Genomic DNA, 12600 nt, shown 5'->3' on the forward strand with positions numbered 1-12600 from the left:
GACCAACACAGCAATGAACAATAAAACTCAACTAACAGAACCAGGAAAGAAATAGATATACAGTAGAAACAGATGTAAAGATTAATATCTATTGAGAGCAAAAGGAAAATAAAGGAGTAAACGAAAACTAATAAATAAGCAACATCAAAATACAAAAGGCCTGTTGAACAATTATCAGACAAATTCATATCATTTTGCAAGACTTTAAGAAGAAACAAAAACTGCGAGAACAAAAACTGAAAAAGGGGAAAAAAAGAACGAACATATAACCTACAGCAAAATAAAAAAGAAAAACAGGTTGCAGAGTATATAGAAAATGCCGAAGAAATAAAAAACTGGTAGAACAAAAATCTATATAAAAAAAAAAGAGAATGTTCAGCTAACCTGAAACAATACAAGCTGCAGATATAAGAGAAGATAACAAAGAAAGAAAGTTCCGTACAGCAACCACTGACGAAGAAAGCTGCATGCAAAATGTAAAGAGGAAATAGGGGAAAAACGTAAAACACAAATAAGAACAAATAATGGACAATTAAAAGGTGAAACAAAGAATCAAAGAATGCAGAAAATTTAAAATAGGCTTACCATAACGTAACGCTAAAATACAAAACACCCATAAACAAAGTAAATACAACTGAGTTAGTCCATGAATGACCAACCAAAAAACATATCGGAATAAACCGCATTATAGACGGAATAGTTCAGTAAAAGGAAAAGCTCACCTGACCAATCTTTATGAAGGAGAGCAAAATGAAGAAGAAGCTTCGGAGGAACAGAGCAATAAAAGAAAAAATAAGAATCGAAGAAAGCAAAAAAGGAATGATACAAAAAAGGAATGCAAAACTTAACATATCACTAACCATTAGTATAAGCAGAAAATCCTGGTAACAATCCATAGCTTTACCTGCAGCGGGTTTGACAGAACAAAGAAATTGCAGTGGGTTGGACAGAACAAAGAAACTGCCATAGTCCTTCTTTCAATAGCCGTCAACAGTGAAGGAATTATGATTTTTTACAAATACAACCCAAGGGTAAATAGAAATTGACCTCCTGACATGAGCATGAAGAAAACGGCAAAAACAAAACCAATTCGTTGTGGCTGGTAAGAAAAATATAATAGGAGGGCAAAACTGTAATACATTGTTCTCATAGTCAACTAAACTGAGTTATTGCAATGATACAATCAAGTCCCAATACATATGGGAAAAGGCAGAACAGAAATGGAAAAGAGGTCCAATCGGATACAACCAAAGTGAAGACAATAAATGTACCATTTATTTAAAAAATATAATAATAGCATTCCCATTTTAGATTTTTTTTTTGCACAAACATTGCAATTGGCACATGCAAGGACGACCACAAATTGTCCAATAACATTTTGCCACATCAGAAAAAAAAGAAACGGTCTCGGCAACACCTCTACACACTTAGTACATATGTGTTAATAATAAGCAACAAGATCGAGACCATGATCAACCAAGGCCCCTCGGGGTCAGCTCAGCCGGTGAGGCCATGGGGTAATCCTCATGGTGGCACAGGTTCGAGTCTGATCTCACATACCGCTTGGGTGCTCTTGGGAGGCGGGGTATTTCAGGCACAGGGGATTAATCGGGCGCCGTAAAGATTGACCCGGACACCCCTGTGTTGAAAAAAAAAAAAAAAGATCGAGACCATGATCAACCAAGACTTGACTTACGTGACTGCAACCAATCGCATATAGCTTAGAAAGGAGGCATGTAGTCTCGGACGTCATGGTCGTACTGAAAATTTAATAATTACTTTGCTTTCCATCCTTTCAAAAATATATCTCTATTCCCCCAACATGATTATTGTCTTGCCCAAGCATGATTATTATTGGTTATTTTTGTGTTTCTTTAATTTCTCTTTATAAAAGTGTCCTACAATAAATCAAATGCTTAGTTTTCTTATGTCCTTGTACACTTTGTATAACTTCTAAGTGACAATAAAATGAATACCAATTTCTCTTACAAACCAACGCTTAATTTTTTTTTGGTATTATTTATAGTCAATGTTTTCAATTACGGACAGGTAGGTGACTCGATTGACTTACAGGTTATGGTTTTTCCCGATTCAACTAACCAACTCAGTAATTCATTGTTTTTTATTTTTTTAAAAAAACTATCAAAATTATCCCTTTCATTCTATGGGCTGTAACCATTCTCTAGATTCCCTCACCATCCTTATCAAATGAGAGTCACATACAACAAATGTAATTTTTTTAGTACCCTCTTAAAGAAAAACCCAAAGAATCAAGAGAAATCTTTCCATAACATGAAGAATCAAAAAAATAATTTTTTTAAAATGGAAAAAAATACTATGATATCTTCAAAACACAAAAGGCAGGAAAGAAAACTTCAGAAACAAACAAATTGTTATTCAAGAAAAGAAACTTCAAGCAAAAGAAATTATTCAAGAAAAGAAACTTCATCATCCAAGAAAATAAGAAAAAAAAGGAAAACTTCAAACCAGAAAAGATCTATTGGTTTGAAATTAGTAACAGAGATAGCAATGGAGTTGGACTTGAAGTCCACGTCACTTTTTTTTTAGTGTAACTAGAAGAATTTGAAGTCCATGTCACTTTTAATATAAATAAGAGAATTTGAATTCAAAATATCTCATATACACTTTTTTTTCTCCAAATCACTCAACATATGGCTTTGCCCCTTTCCACATCGCATGATTGGTATTTGTAGGAATGAAATGGATGGCCCACTGCAAACAAGTCCAAACTCGGGCCATTTTGTGAAGTATAAATTAAAAATCACAGTTTGCAGTTCAATCGATTCTCGACTAGTTTAGCCCTTTTTTCCGAGTCTTGAAGACTTCCATCAATTTTCGCTATTAGCATTGAAGCGGAGTGGAAGTACTATCAATTCGCGGTCAAACCGATCGATGGGTTAATCAGGTCCAGTGACAAGATTCAGAAAAGTAATTCTTTCTCAATATTTACGAAAACTGTTCTCTCTCATTTTACAGATATTTCTCCAATTGAACACATTCGGACGCAAATTCTTGATAAGTAATTCTTTTGTTTTGCATGGGACCCCCCCCCAAAACAAAAAAACCATACCATTCTTGAAACTGACAAAACCGCAAACTTTACTTTCTTCGCCAGAGATCATAACTTTACTTTCTTCGCCATCTTCATTTTTTGAGAAGGATTTTTGGAGATTTTCGGAGGTGGTTTTAGGCCGAAGGGATGGGTTGCAATCGAGGATAGAGAGGATGGTATGGAGGATGAAGGGGTGGAGAACGGTAGCCACCTCAAGGACTTGAAGGAGTTGGGATGTAGTCAAGAACTGAAGAGTATTGTGAATGCATTCTCCTTCTTGTTTCTGAAAAGTCATCAAAGTATCAACTTCGTTAGTTTTCTTGAGATTAGGCTTTGGATTAGCAGTAGAGTTAGAAGTAATGTTGATTTTGGGAGAAGTGACTGGAGAAGAATTAGGAAGGCAAGGATTGGAGATACTGAACTTGGAAGAGAATACAAGTATTCTACTTTTGTGAGAGTACAACTGCTTTGAAAGTCTAATTTGGCTCATGTTTTTGTCTTTAAATGCTATTGGCGAGAATTGAAGAGCGGAAGGTATAAGGATGGGCAAGCTCAGCCTTGCAAGAGAAAGATTAACCGCGGTGGTTAAGAAAAAGGAAAGAGTCGAAAAAGAGTTGCAGGTAGGATTCAATTGCCGAACTTGAAAAGGGCATTGACTGAACACCTTCGCCAGCCCAACCTTTGCTACAAGATACATAGTTGATAGCAAGTTTTACAATCATAGGAAACTACAAACCCATTGATTTCAATTTAGCAGTAGTATTTTTCATTTCCATCAGATGTTGGCATATGTTACCCTCTCTGGTGAAATACAAATTAAGTTCACTCAAAAGTTCTCCAAAGACAGCCTTTACACGCTCAATGAACATCTGGCCTATAATTTCCAGAAATTTTGATCTATTCTGATAGTCAAATGTCCCCTCATGAAACTCTTCAACAATTGTGCTCTTCATGTAATCCAGACTTAATTTATTTTCCCTCTCCCACTTATTAAAAGCAACCCTTTCAGTATTTGTTCTATGAGTAGTAACTCGGTTGAGATGGTTGGGACTCCGTAATCGCAGTAACAATATCCATAAAACCGAAAACAATAATTATCCTGCCTTATTGTTTCTTGTGATTGGTTACGTCCAAGTGATTTAATGTTAGGAAAATGAGCAGGCATCATAGTTATATTATAAACTGAAAATGATACACAATAATTACTAAATCAAAATACCAAGACAAAAGTTGATATGTAACGTTTAGGGCTCATGCTCATGTTCTGTCCCAAAGCTTTGAAAAATAGGAAAAAATTTTTGGGAAATCAGTAGATTAAAATTTGAAAAGTCAGCCAAAAAACTTGAAATAGTGTGCAGAGAATTGAACATGAACCAAGATTTATAGTTGATCCTTTTGATCAACTTGTAATTTTAAGTGTCAATTAATATGCATGACTTGAATAAGAAATTGGAATGTTAACTGGTGTAACTTTGAAATTCTATTGTCCAATATTTTTTAAAAACAAATTAGAACTGTGATTGAAGTAAAAATGAGAACTTGATTGCTCAATAATTTAAAAAAATGGTTTTTTTTATTCTGTGCCCTTAGTTGTCCAATGGTTTAAAAAATTTAGCATGAGGATTGCAATAAACTGAGAACTTTTTTTTTTTTTTTTGAGAATAATAATTAGACGTGCATCTATATAGATTGCTAAACATGGCCACACTTACAGAAAATTGAAGAGGCATTTGACAATATACCACCCTACTGTCTGTCAACCTTCTAAATTTGTTGAATTTCAGGCAATGAATAAACTAGATCGCACCAGCTATTTAGTTGAAAACTGCCGTGCATGGCACCAAAATACTGGCTCATTCCCTCTTTCAGTTTAGAAAGAGCCAGAGCAACAAACGATCAAAGTAACCTAAAGGATTTGCGAACTTTTATCCCTAGGACTGAACTGACGTCTAAGAAATAAGGGTAGTTACAAGGGTGCATTATGCCGAAGAATCAAAGGTCACATCTAGGAGCTTTTTGCAATTTTGCTTGCAACCTTTCGAGTTTCAAATGATTCAATAGCCATTTGAAGGGATACATCTCTAGACAAGTTTCTACCATTCAATAACCGTCTAAGAGACATGAAATTCTATATATGCATCAATTTGTGTTCTTTTGGCTGCAGACAAAAAAGACCTACAAATTCTAGAAAAATTTCGGGTCTTTTGGAGGTTGTAACAATTTAGCACAGAGTTTTGTAACCAAACATTATTTTATCCTAGAGGATGTTTGTCCTTCATCTTTTGCACAATATAGTGGACGAATAAAGTATTAAGGAAAGTGATTTGTAGTAATGATTTGAAACTTTTTTCTTGTTAGTTTTGCAGCCGTTTCACAGTATTCTTTTTTTGTTGTCCAAAAATCTTAAGGCTTTATTCCTCCCTTGAAATGGAAAGCACTATAAAAGATTTGGCTTCCAATATTTGTTAAACTTGACCGTTTTGATGGAGGGAATTTCATTCGTTGAAAGAAACGAGTGCATTTCTTTCTTTCTTGTGGCCCTCAAAGTGGTGTATGTTCTAACTACTCCAAGGCCTGCAACAAATGATGAAGAAGAGATGTGGGATGACATCCGCAATAAGCAAAAATAGGACACGGATGATGAGATTTGTAGGGAACATATTCTCAATGCAATGAGTGATGGGATTTTTTATGTCTATCATTCGGTGACAACTGCCAAGGAACTTTGAGGCACGTTAGAAGCAAGGTACATGAGGTGGGATGCAACAAGTAAGAAATTTCTTGTCTCAAGTTTCTTTAACTATAAAATGGCAGGCAAAACGTCTATTATGGATCAATTTGCTGAATTTGAAAAGATGTTTAATCATTTTCTCAACACAATATGTTCATGGATGAAACAATTGTTGTTAGCCCTATAATTGATAAACTACCACCCTTTTGGAAGGATTTCAAGAGAGATCTCAAACATAAAAAGGAAGAGATTGCTCTTGAAAGTCTTGGTAAATCTTTTTGTGTTGAGAAAGAGTTTAGAATACAGAAGAACAAAGATGTTCAACTGAAGGAGGAAGAAAAGGACACGCATCCCACTTCCAAAGTGAGCATGATTGAAGAGGGACAAATAAGCAAGTCCAAGAATAACAACAAATCCAATCAATCAAAGAGTCAATCCAACAAGAGCAAGAAAGGAAGAAAAAGGGGAAATGCTACCATTGCAAGAAAGAAGGACATTACAAATATGAATGCAAACTTCTCAAAAAGAAGAAGATGGAGAACCCTGATTCTTCAAACAATGAAATCGAGAGTCTTGTGGCTATGATTTTTGAACTCAACGTAGTTAAGGAAGATTTTTCTTGATGGATTGATTCTAGTGCTACCCACCATGTATGCAAGAGCAAGGACTTCTTCTAGTCTTTGAAAAAAGTGGATGATGAACAATCCATAGTATACACGGCTAATGCTGTGACTGCTATTAAAAGGGTTGGAGAAGTAGATTTAAAGTTTACATTTGGACATATTGTAACTCTTACAAATGCACTGTTTGTTTCAGAAGTAAGAAAGAATCTAGTTTCGTGTAGTTTGATGAATAAGTTTGGATTTAAACTTGTGTTTGAGGCTGATAAGTTTGTACTCTCCAAAGGTGGCATGTTTGTAGGCAAGAGCTATCTATGTAATGGCATATTCAAACTAAATGTCATGCCTATTAATAAGATGAATAAGAATATTTCTTTTGGTTATATGCTTGAGTCTACTACTATTTTATGGCATAATAGGCTTCGACATGTAAATTATAGGAGGAGACATGATATGATCAAACTTGATTTGTTGCCTAAATGTATCCAAAAGGGGGATGGTAAATGTAGAACATGCTTGTTAACAAAAACAAGTAGAAAGCTATTTTCAAATATTGAAAGGAAAACAAATAAGTTAGATCTTGTTCATAGTGATATTTGTGATTTGCATGATACCATATCTCTTTAAGAGGAAACAAGTATTTTGCCACCTTTATTGATGATTGCACTAGATTTGTTTTGTATATTTGTTACATTCAAAAAGATGAAGTCATGCATATGTTTAAGATATACAACGTAGAAGTAAAACTTTTACTGGCAATTTAATTAAATGCATAAGAATTGATCATGGTGGTGAGTACTATCAAAAGGAATTTTTTGAGCCCAGTGGTATTAAGAATGAAGTCACCACTCCATACACACCTCAACAAAATGGTGTAATTGAAAGGAAAAATAGAGTACTTATGGAAATGGTGAATGCAATGCTATCAAATTTTGTTTAAGTCAAGGTTTTTGGGGAGAAACTGTACTTATAGTTTGTCACATATTAAATAGAGTTCCAAACAAAAAGAACTCTATAACTCCTTATGAACTTTGGTACAAAGGAAACCCGAATCTCAAATATTTGAGAGTTTAGGGCTGTAGAGCCATTGTCAAAGTTCCTGAATCTAAGAAAGGGAGATTAGGTGAAAGAGGTGTTGAATGTATATTCTTAGGATATGTACAAAATAGTAAGGCCTATAGATTCATGGTAATAGAACCCAATGATTCAATATCAGTTAACACAATTATTGAATCAAGAGATGCTATTTTTGATGAGAAAAGATTCATCTCAATGTCTAAAGAAATTGACAATGCGCTAAACCAGAATGAATTACCTAAAGATAGCTTAAATGATGAAAATAAAATCATTGAACCTAGAAGGAGCAAAAGAGCTAAAAAGGTGAAATCTTTTGGTTCAGATTTTGTTATTTACCTTTTTGAGGGGACAAGTGATGAAATAAGTAATACTACTCCTTATTGCTTTAATACCGAAGCCGATCCTAAAACAGTTGATGAAGCAATGAAGTCACATGACGCTTCATTCTAGAAAGAGGCTATAAATGATGAGCTGGACTCAATTATGTGATCCTATATCTTAATTGGATTATGCCAAAGTTATTGGATGTTTGATGTATATAATGACGTGTACAAGGTCAGATATAGCTTTTGCTATAGGCGTGTTAAGTAGAAACACAAGCAATCCAAGCAAACAGCATTGATTAAGTGTAACTAGAGTCTTAAGGTATCTAAAACATATAAAAAACTATGGCATTTGCTATAGTGGCTATCCTTCAGTATCAAAAGGTTACTCGGATGCTAGTTGGATAACAAATGAAGATGATCATTCTTCTACAAGAGGTTGAATCTTTCTATTAGGTGGAGAAGCAATTTCTTGGGCATTCAGGAAGCAGACATGCATAACTAACTCCACCATGGCAGCTGAATTTATAGCCTTGGCTTCAGCTAGCAAAGAAGCCGATTGGTAGTGCTACTATGCTTGCTAAAACTTATAGCCAAGTGTACAATGACAAGTCTAGATATGTTGGATTAAGGCATAGTCTAGTAAGAGATTTGATCACGAATGGTGTGATAACCACAGATTTTGTAAGATCAAAAGAGAACCTAACTGATCCTTTAATCAAAGAATTAACAAAGGAAGTGATGGTTAAAACATCTAAAGGGATAGGGTTGAAATCCTCAATTCAATGCTAGATATAACAATTAGCCTTGAATTCAATGAGTACAAGTATATTGATATAGTGGTTTGAACACTATAAAACATCCCAGAAGGTGTAGTGTGATTTTTGTTGGGTTTGGATTTTATCCCACCAATCGTTATTTTGTTGGACTTGGGCAACCATGAGATAAAACCCAAGCCCAACAAGGTAACAGTTGGTGGGATAAAACTCAAATCCAATGAAATAACGGTTGGTGGGATAAAACCTAAATCCAACAATTTTTTCTGCTTGAAATTGGAAGGTTGAATTTAGAGTTCTTAACAAGTCTTGTAAAATGCTACAAATGGCAGGGGCATTAAGAACTTGCCTATATGAATGTTGGATTGATGGCATCCATAAAGTTTTGGATTTAACTTTGAACACATTCATGAAAGGATAGGGATACAAGACTATCACTTGTATAAACAAATTGAAAAGAAGTGAATCTATATGTGTTAATTTATGTGGCTTGTTACATATACTCTTGGTTCAAAACTTGTCTACCAAGTAGTATTAACAAATTAAAATCAATTAACACTAAGATGGTAGTTTAATCAAAAGATACCATTGTTTATGCATAGATTATCAAATTTTTCAGTGATCTATAAAGAAATTTTTAATAGATTATAAATGGCGGGGGATTGTTGAAGTCAAAGGTCACACCTAGCAACTTTCTGCAATTTTGCTTGTAACCTTTCAAGTTTCAAATGATTCAATCGCCATTTGAAGGGGTGCATCTCCAAAGAAGTTTCTACCATTCAATAACTGTTTAAGGGACATGAAATTCTATATATGGATCAATTGGTGGTCTTTTGGCTGCAGACAAAAAAGACCTACGAACTCTAGAAAAATTTCTACTCTTCTCTTCTTTGTTCTTTGGGGGTTGTAATAATTTAGTGCAGGGTTTTGCAATCAAATTTCATCTTTATTTGAAGGATATTTGTCCTTGGTTTTTTGCACAATATAATGGATGAATAAAGTCTTAAGGCAAGTGATTTGCAGTCTCGATTTGAAGCCTTTTTCTTGTTAGGTTTGTAGCCATTTCATAGTATTCTCTATATTGTTGACCAACACATTTTGCGTATATGTCCTCTCATAAATACCAATCACCTGGTCAGCCACAGGCCACATAATGGCTTTGGCCAGGTGGGATCCTCATAAGCCTGGGTAGCAGACCCTTCGACAAGGCAAGCAACCTTTCCTCTGCATATGTCATTGAGATAGCATGAAACATTCCCTTGTACTTCAATTCACCACCAGAATGGCTCTAAGTCATCAGTTTTGTCTTCACAACATCAAAGGGACCAGTGCACACTAGGCCAGTTGTTCCCCTAAGAAATTCAGATACCATAAACTGCCAAGGTTGAAGGACTTTTCCATCACCTTTATGTTTCTTCCACAGAATCACATCAAAAGCATTTTTGGCTGTGAATGTGACAGCCTGGTTCATCCCGGACCACGAAGGCCTTCTTCACGAATGATTGTCCTAGCACAGTGTAGTCTCTCTTGTACTTCATAAGTTCAGGTTTCAAACCTCTCTGTTGTTGTAATCTGATCTTCACCACCTCAAAAGGTGGAACAATAATGAGGGCTTCAAGCACACCAGCTCCAAATCCTGAGAGAAGCCTCCATTGAGGGCTAAGCTTCCTAGTTTCAGAATCCTTGAAGACAGACTGCAGGACCGCATTGGAGCCCATCTGAAGTGCATACTTGTGGGTTAAATGAGTAGTCAACCCCTTCCACAAAGCCCGAACATCTTCATCTCGTACTATAGTGGAGTCCCAGTGGATTATGCCCTTATAATTACCAGATCTATCCAGTTGAAGGCGGGTTTTTATAACCTCAATAGGCTGTTGACAAGTAGATATTTTACATATTTTTAGTGTGTTTTAATGGTTAGTTTTGGTGTGTTTTATTTAGTTTTATAGTTAATAAACTAGGATTCTAGTGAAAATATACATTTTATGGTTAAAGTGTAAAAATTTCATTTTATGGATTTTTATGGTAAAAACTTCATATTTTGTAGGTTTAATGATTCAATCATCAAATGGAGTGCATTGAGAAGATAATTGGATGATTGATGATGATTTAAAGTGATAAAAATAAAATATGAAGTGTAAAAGAGAAAATGCAATTTAAGAACAAAAGAATGCAAGAAAAGTCAGCTTTGGTAACCTATGGTATTTTGGCTATATCTTGAGCTAAATATATTGGATTGAAATGATTCTTGAACCATTTTAAAACTAAGAGATGTATCTAAATTTTATATGAAGATATCAAAGTCCAATTCAGCAATTTTCCTGGTCGAAATGTCGAAATATAGAAGTCAAAGTCTGCTGTCGAAAGCTGACAATAGAGCTCTGACCAGTCAGTGGTAATTTGATCATATCTTAGTCCACAGAACTCCAAATAGGATGATTCTTGAGGCATTAGAAATATAATTCAAAGATATACATTTTTCATGTTTTATACAAGAGCTAGTTCTGCCGCAATTATAGAGAAAATTGCAGTTGAATTGTCCAGATTTTGGTCAGAAATGGTTGCTCTCCACTTATGCAACTTGTTTCCTTCTTCGATAATTCACAGCTATTGATGAACGTGTAACAACCAATTAGCAGCTGTAAAAGGGATGTTTCAGGCCTCATTTCTTGACTACATTTATCTATATATAGCCATGGACTTGCAAGATTCAAGATAACTTTGGAAGGCTAGAGAAACTCACCGGAAATGTAGCTTTCATTAGTTAGGGTAGTGTTTCCTTCTTGTATTTGTAGCTAAACTTAGATGAAGTTGAGGATGAAGATGGAGAGCATGGAGTTCAAGTGACATGGGTGACATTTCTCCTATCACTTTATTTCTTGTATTGCATCTTATGTTTAGTTATAATACGAGTATGGATTTTTCTTTTATTTTCTTCATGTTTAGTTAAAGTTCATGCCTAGAGTTATGGTTGAACTTGTTATATCTTGTTTGTGATGTTTACTTGGCTACTTGGTGGTATTATTTTGAGCAAGTTATTTATCACTTTTGCTTATCTAATCATGATTAACTGGCCATTAATTATGATAATCTTAAGGTGTTAAGTTTGCAATGAAAATTGAAATTTAACACTAGTTTAAGTGATAAACCTAGGAAGTACACTCACGAGAGTAGATGTGTACCTATGTGACTTGTTTCATGTAATTTCATAGAAGAAATGAGTTTGTAATTAATTCATAACCACGAGAGTAGGTATGATTTAGTTACAAGTATAATTGATTCACTACGAGAGTAGGTTTCACATACATAAGGAAATTACGCCATAACTAGCCAAGATAATAACATTCACTTAACTGATAATCTCATACGCAAGAGTAGTAAGGAATTCCATATCTCTAAGAGTTTTCTAGTGTTATTTTCATTATTTTTACATTTATGGTAATCTAGATAATAAAGGAGTTCGAAAAACATCAGTAATTGCAATCTTCCCTGTGAGATCAACCCTTAATACCCTATATTCGCTCACGATTTGTATACTTGCGATAAATCACGTGTGGGGTATTTAGAAATTATAAATGTAAAACTTAATTGTAAATGAGTTAAATATTATATGTATACACCGCGCACGTCAGCTGTAAGCAAGATGCCTTTACAATCCCCCCTAATGACCCTGACATCGCTTTCAAATACAAAGGAATTTTTTTCTGATCTTGAGGTTCACTTTTCTCTGCCATTGATTCTTGAGGCAATGCAAGCGCTTATGATTGAGGCAAAAATGTGAATCCTCTTTCCCCTCGCAATAGTGATTTATGCCTGAGCTGAAAAGCAAACCGGCCAAGCCAATGCACAGGTCAAAGTGGTCCGATTCGATCCTGCAGTTCAATTGATGGTGATGAACACTGCAAAACGAAGTTTCTGGGGATTTATATATTTCATCCCTCGGTGGGTCGGCGGCCCATTGCTTACCAACCCTCCCCTTCTCCTCTCCAGTCTCAAAGGT

General features: G+C 35.0%; 1 pseudogene; it reads right to left on the reverse strand.

The window, feature by feature from the left end:
* Window positions 1–9647: 9647 nt before the first annotated feature.
* Window positions 9648–12334, reverse strand: LOC113735909 (mitochondrial succinate-fumarate transporter 1-like; annotated as a pseudogene).
* Between the last annotated feature and the right edge of the window lie 266 nt (window positions 12335–12600).

Source organism: Coffea arabica, chromosome 3c (assembly GCF_036785885.1).
Source record: "Coffea arabica cultivar ET-39 chromosome 3c, Coffea Arabica ET-39 HiFi, whole genome shotgun sequence".
Classification (NCBI taxonomy): Eukaryota; Viridiplantae; Streptophyta; class Magnoliopsida; order Gentianales; family Rubiaceae; genus Coffea; species Coffea arabica.